Below are 6,000 nucleotides of genomic sequence, written 5' to 3' on the forward strand. Positions count from 1 at the left end.
GCTGCCAGAGCTCCAGGAGCCTTTGGGCAGCGCTGCCAGGGGTGCCCAGGGTGGGGCTGCTGGGGGGCTGGGCAGGGACAGGGGTGGCACTGAATGATCCCTTCAGTCCCTCCCAGCTCAGGATATTCCATGATTGTGTGGGTCAGGATTTCTTACTGTTTCCTCTTCTGTAGGAGTGTCGGGGGTAGGACAGTGGGGACAGACGGAGACGAGAGATCTCTGCAGCCAGGGCTGGAACTTGGGGTTCATTGCAAAGGGCCTGGGTGCAGGGCCCTGCTGGGAGCTGCCAAACACAGCTCAGAGCAGGAATGAGAGAAGTAAAGAGAGGGGGAGAGAGGATGAGAGAGAGAGAGAGGGTAAGAGGGTAAGAGATCGAGGTTCCCGTTACAATACAATAAATCTTCTCTGCTGAATATTCTGATTCTCACTAACCAATCTAGTACAAGGTACAAATCCTACAGCATTTACATACAGCCTATAAGAATAATTACATTACCACACTGTGTTACATTTTAAACCCTACAAACTCCTCTTTGGGCCCCTTCTGCCAAGCTGTAGGGTCTGCTCTGACCCTTGGGCCTGTATGCAAGCAGAGGGTGTTGTTCCATCAAAAGGGGATCACCTTCAGCTGGCCACACCATTGTTTTCCAGTTGTTCAGTAACTGAGGGATCTCATAGCTTGCTTTCATTTCAATCTTGCTTACAGTTTCCATATTCTCAAAATCTTTTACTAGACAATCATATTGATAAGGCTTTCCTGTTTCACCTTCCCCAACACTCCTCCACAGCACTACCAATCCTACATGTGTAGAAAAGGATAGGGGAATCCCTGATGCTGAAATTCTGACTATTTTAGGAGACCATAAAATGCAGTGCTTCTTTGCCCACTGAACTACTTAAATTTTCCTTGCTGTGGCTTTTCTGTGTAACATTGACCCCCTGTGTGCCTCCTCTTATTCTGATTATATCACTGAGCTCACCCCAAGCTCCCCATAAATTGTAGTCTTTATGCACGGCATAAATTTTAGTCTTTTCCAAATATCAACACCCATTTCCAATTTCTGCTTTAATTTCGTGAAATGCTGTGTTTCATAACAATCATGCCCTCAGAGTAGAAATGAGCCTGTGATGAAAAGAGGGTCAGAAATGTTAGTTAATTCCTGTAAAGGCATTGGACCCTCTTTGAACACTGATCTCTTAGAAGAACTTCTTGTTCTGGGCATCTCCACCAGCCCCAAAGGCAGTGGGGTTGTTGCATGCAGTCATCAGCAGGTCTCCAATTTTTGTGTGCAATTCTCAGAATCTTCTCCAGCTGTTCCTGCAGCCAGCCTGGGCCAGCTCTGCTTCAGTTCAGGGTGTGAAATAACCCTGAGCTTGTTGGATCCTTCACTTCAGAGCTGGACTCAATCCTTGTGTGTCCCCTCCAGCCCAGAATATTCTGTGATTTAAGGATGATTTCTAATTCAATGAAGTGTGTGCTCAAGATTAAAACCTGCATGGGAGATGAAATATAATTTTTCCAATAAAATCAGAATGGGACTCTGGAAATGACAGTTCTCCATACAATGAACCATTTCTTGTCTATCTCAGTGTTCTTTTACAAAACACTTTATTTCCCTGTCCATACACACAAGTCTACACAAGATGAAGTCAAACTGAGGGAAGAAACTTGTGGGATTTATTTTGGAAGCATTTGCTAATGCCATTTTCCCACCAACAGCTGCTGAATCAAAAGTTCAACTATTTTTTTTCTCCAATAATTCACCACCCACTTACCTGACTTAAATTAAAAAAAAAAAAAATGCCACAGGAGATAAGTTCCAGGTAAGAGTTCGGGCTTGTTCTTGTTTTATCTGTTTTGGGCTCACCCATCCTTAATCACAGTCTGTGGCAAACATTGAACCATTGGCTGAGTCAGAAACAAATGATAACATGAAAGAACAGGGAAAATGTATTTTAATCAGAAAGTTAGCTCCAGGTTGTGATCCCTAACGAGCAGGACCAGCACTGGATTCTGTGCCCTGAGGTGCCCTCTTTCATTAGATGAATGTGGATAGAAATTGATTTTTTTTTTTTTTCAATGAAAGGAACAGGGAGAAATTAAATGAACACACCGAGCTGAATATGCTGAAGTTTGTTGGTGTGATTTTATGGGCTTGCAAGTCAGTGTTAGGATGAAATTCAAAGATCTATGGAAAGTCATAAATTATAAACAAATCTAGGAATAGTTTGATATTTATGAAAGCCTAAAGGAGAGCAACTAATTGTTTGAAATGCAAAAAATCTCCTCATTATTACCTTGGGACAAAATTGTTACAACACAGGTAATTAGATTTAGTTCCAATTTAGTACCTGTGCTGGTTCACCCAGCCTTAGGAAAAATCTGCTTTGTAGCAGCATATTTGAGAGTGAAAGCTGCCCTGAATGTGAATTAACAGCACCCTTAGTGGAGCCTGAGAATCTTTTGCCATGCACAGAGCGCAGCCAACTCCAGGAGCACAGAGATGGGAATGCACTGGAATACAACATCTGAAACATAAATGACAAGATTTGAACAATTTCAGGAGCATTCAGTGCTTGTGGCTGGAAGGAAATGCATTTATCAGAGAAAATTCATGTTAGAATAGGAGTACAGAGTATCCTGAGTGGGAAGGGACCCACAAAAATCACCCAGTACAGTTCCTGTCCCCAGAAATCCCATCCTGGACATCCCTGGGAGCTCCTGGAGCTCAGCAGCCTCGGGGATGTGAGCACAGAGAGGAGCCTGAGAACAGCCCCCCCAAGGAATCCATCCTGCTGAAAACTCCTTTAACTGCAAGGGAAAGAGGAGAAATCAAGGTTTAGAGACTCTGATATCACAGGGCTGGTCCTTAAGTAGACTTTAAGACCCTTCCCGTGCTCCAGTCTTAAGATTGATGATTTTAGGTCAATTTCTTTGACCCTTTTTCACTGAGTATCCTTTCCCTAAATTTTCTGTCTTTCCAGACCATATTCACAAGGTTTTCCTGGCACAAAACCAAGATCAAAATGCTTTTGTTGTTCCACCTGCATTGCCTTCATTCCTTTTCAACTGTAGCTAAATACAGCTCAGTTAATTCTGGTTTATTGAGCAATATTCCAGCAATCCTGCTAAAACTGGCTCTTGGATTACCACCTTATCTGTTACTTCTCTGTTGGTTTCCCAGGAATTTGCAGAAAACCATTTGCTGCTGTCTTCTTTGACAATTGTTTGCAAACAAACTGATTTTTATGAGAGCATTTTCTTACAACCACTCAACACAATTAAACAAGGCACTTCAGGTTACTTTCCCAGAAAACATCTCAGTTATTGCTTTAAATATCTATTTACAATAATTCACATTATTTCTACACTAAATTCTCCTTTCCCTGATGTGATGACTCAAAAGTGCTTCTAAACACTGCTGACTTTTGGCCACTTTTCCAGTGCAAACACCCATTTATATAATTGTAATTTATATAATTATATATTGATAGAGCTTTCCCAAATACTGTGAGTAGTGGTCAGACTACCATGATGAATTAATTTGGGGAGGGATTGATCCTGACAATTGTGACCCATGTTAAAAGATGCCCACAGATTTGGGATCAGAGAATGCAAAAGCTCATTCTTAACCCTGGGAAGTCTGAGCTAAATAAAATGCAGAGATTGAATTGCTGCAGAAATTAAAAAAAAACTGTAAAGGCAAGGCCCCATAATTTTCACTGATATATTAAATATCACAACAAAGACTAAAAAAACACAAAGAAAAAATACTCGACAATTTTGGAATTTTTAAGAGATGATCTCCAAAAAGGAGACGGAAATTTCCTCTATTATTTGTATTTCTTGTTTGTATCAGGCCATTTCCCAAGGGCTGCATTTCTTTCCTGAATGAAGAAATAGGAAGCAGTTGCTGGGGACAGATGCACAGGGGCTGTGCAGTGCCTGGGGTTGGAACAGACTCTCCAAAGAGCTGACAATGTCCTGGCTGTGTTTACCAACCTGGAAACCCACAGACCTAATGGCAAACAAGCAGAAATTGAGCAAATATTGGTGTTTAATAATTTTTTTTTCCAGCTCTCTGTTCACATCAGTGTCCCAAAGCTGTGGGACACCTGAGACTGAGACCTGACCTTGATCCTCCCTTTCCCTGATCCATAAAATAAAAGTCCTTTGCAAAAAAGACAGCAGCCCATTGATAATCACTGGACAAAAAAATGTGTTGTTAGTGATATCACAAACATTTACAAAGATAATCTCTGGGCAAAACTCCCTCGAGGAAAATCAAAATAAAACGAATAAATAGACAATGACGACTATGCTGGTACATAAATATTTTCCATGCAAGCTGCTGGTGTCAGACTTGGTGAGACAGAGTGACTTCTTTGGCTTTTATCATATTTGCAGTAGATTTATTAGAAGTTTATGTGACAGAATATGGCTTTGGCTATGCACCAAGGTATGAAAACTGACAAGGAAGAGAACATCAAACCCCTGAGGACTGAGGGAGAAAGTGAAGCTCACTCTGTGGGCTGGTGTAAAGTTTATCAGCTCTTTAGCATCGATCCAAGAGTGTTTAATCCAGAGATGGCACAGGGAAAACAACTCGGTTGCTGAAAAGGTTTTGTCCTCTGCCACAGCAATTTGTACCCTCTAAGTGCTTGGCTTCATAAAAATGCTCAAGTGCTTCTGCACATCCCAAAATACTTACATGCACTTTACTGCAATCATGTTTTTTAAGATTGTTGGTGTCAAAATTGCAGCTAATCATGTTAAACACATCCCTAAATGTCTTGCAGGCACAGTTTCCCTACCGAAGCTTAAGTAAGGAAAACAGCAAGGCAGAAATCCGTAGTTCTTATCCATTCCAGAGGAAAAATGTTCCAAAATGATGAAAACCAGCATGTGCCCCACAGGGAAGAGGACTCCTGCTGCTAGTGAAGGGCAGAGAGTGGATAAATGTACAGCACAAACAGATGTGAGCACACCTGAGCATCCATTTGATAGAAAAACTGATGGGAATCCACAAAATCTCAGAGTGGTTTGGGTTGGGAGGGACCTTAAAGCTCTTTTCATTCCAGCTTCCCGCCAGAGCTCCATCCAGCCTGGTCCTTTCCAGCCCAAACCAGTCTGGGATCCCATGGTTTCTATTCAATTCACTCCAATCAGAGCAGAAGGGACTTGTCTGTCTTTCTGTCTGTCCTTTGAGTCAAAAGAAATACCTGCCCCAGAAGAAAGCCATCTGTGCAATGCTGAGAATCTCTAGGTGTGGCTGAGAAGACAAGAAAAATCCCTGAAAGAACTGAAAACCTGTTTGTGTTGGCCTTAGACACTGAAGTCTGTGGCCTTCAAAGCATAACCTAAAAAACATGTTTTAAAGTATTAAACTATGATCATAGATTAGGAAAAAAAGGGATATTTAACCTCCCCTTGCAGCAGATAAAGCCAGCAGGGGAAGTCAGGAATTTGCTGTGCAATTCTCACCTCTGCAGGCAGCAGAAGGTGAAGGGGTCACAGGGAGAGCAGAGAGGAGGAGGCAGCAGAGCTGTGTGAGCATAGCACAGGAGTTTTCTGTGAAATTTGGGACTGATTTGTAATTTTCCAAGGAAAATTTCCAAGGAAGAACTAAGCTTTGGATGTAGAGCCTCATGTTCAAGAGCAAAATCCCAGGAGCAGGGGCAGGGGGCTGGTTGGAACAATAGATGAATATAATTAAAACATAATTTTGCCTTCCTCAATTACCAGCAAGGAGGTTTTTATGGCTAAATTTTCCTGATTATTTCCTGACTGCTTGATAATACATCAAAAAAACATGGTCAAGGAAAAGCAGAGTTGTGGGAATTTCCACTGAATTTCTCAGCTTTATCTTGATTTTGAGTGGAAAGTTTGAAGTAGTTTCTCTCTCTCCTCTGTTTCTTATCTGAATTTTCCCCTGCTCATCTGGAATATCACATCCAAATTGCTGAATATTGGCAAGATCCAGTTCATGATCATCCTCT

This window comes from Melospiza georgiana, chromosome 20, assembly GCF_028018845.1.
Source record: "Melospiza georgiana isolate bMelGeo1 chromosome 20, bMelGeo1.pri, whole genome shotgun sequence".
Classification (NCBI taxonomy): domain Eukaryota; kingdom Metazoa; phylum Chordata; class Aves; order Passeriformes; family Passerellidae; genus Melospiza; species Melospiza georgiana.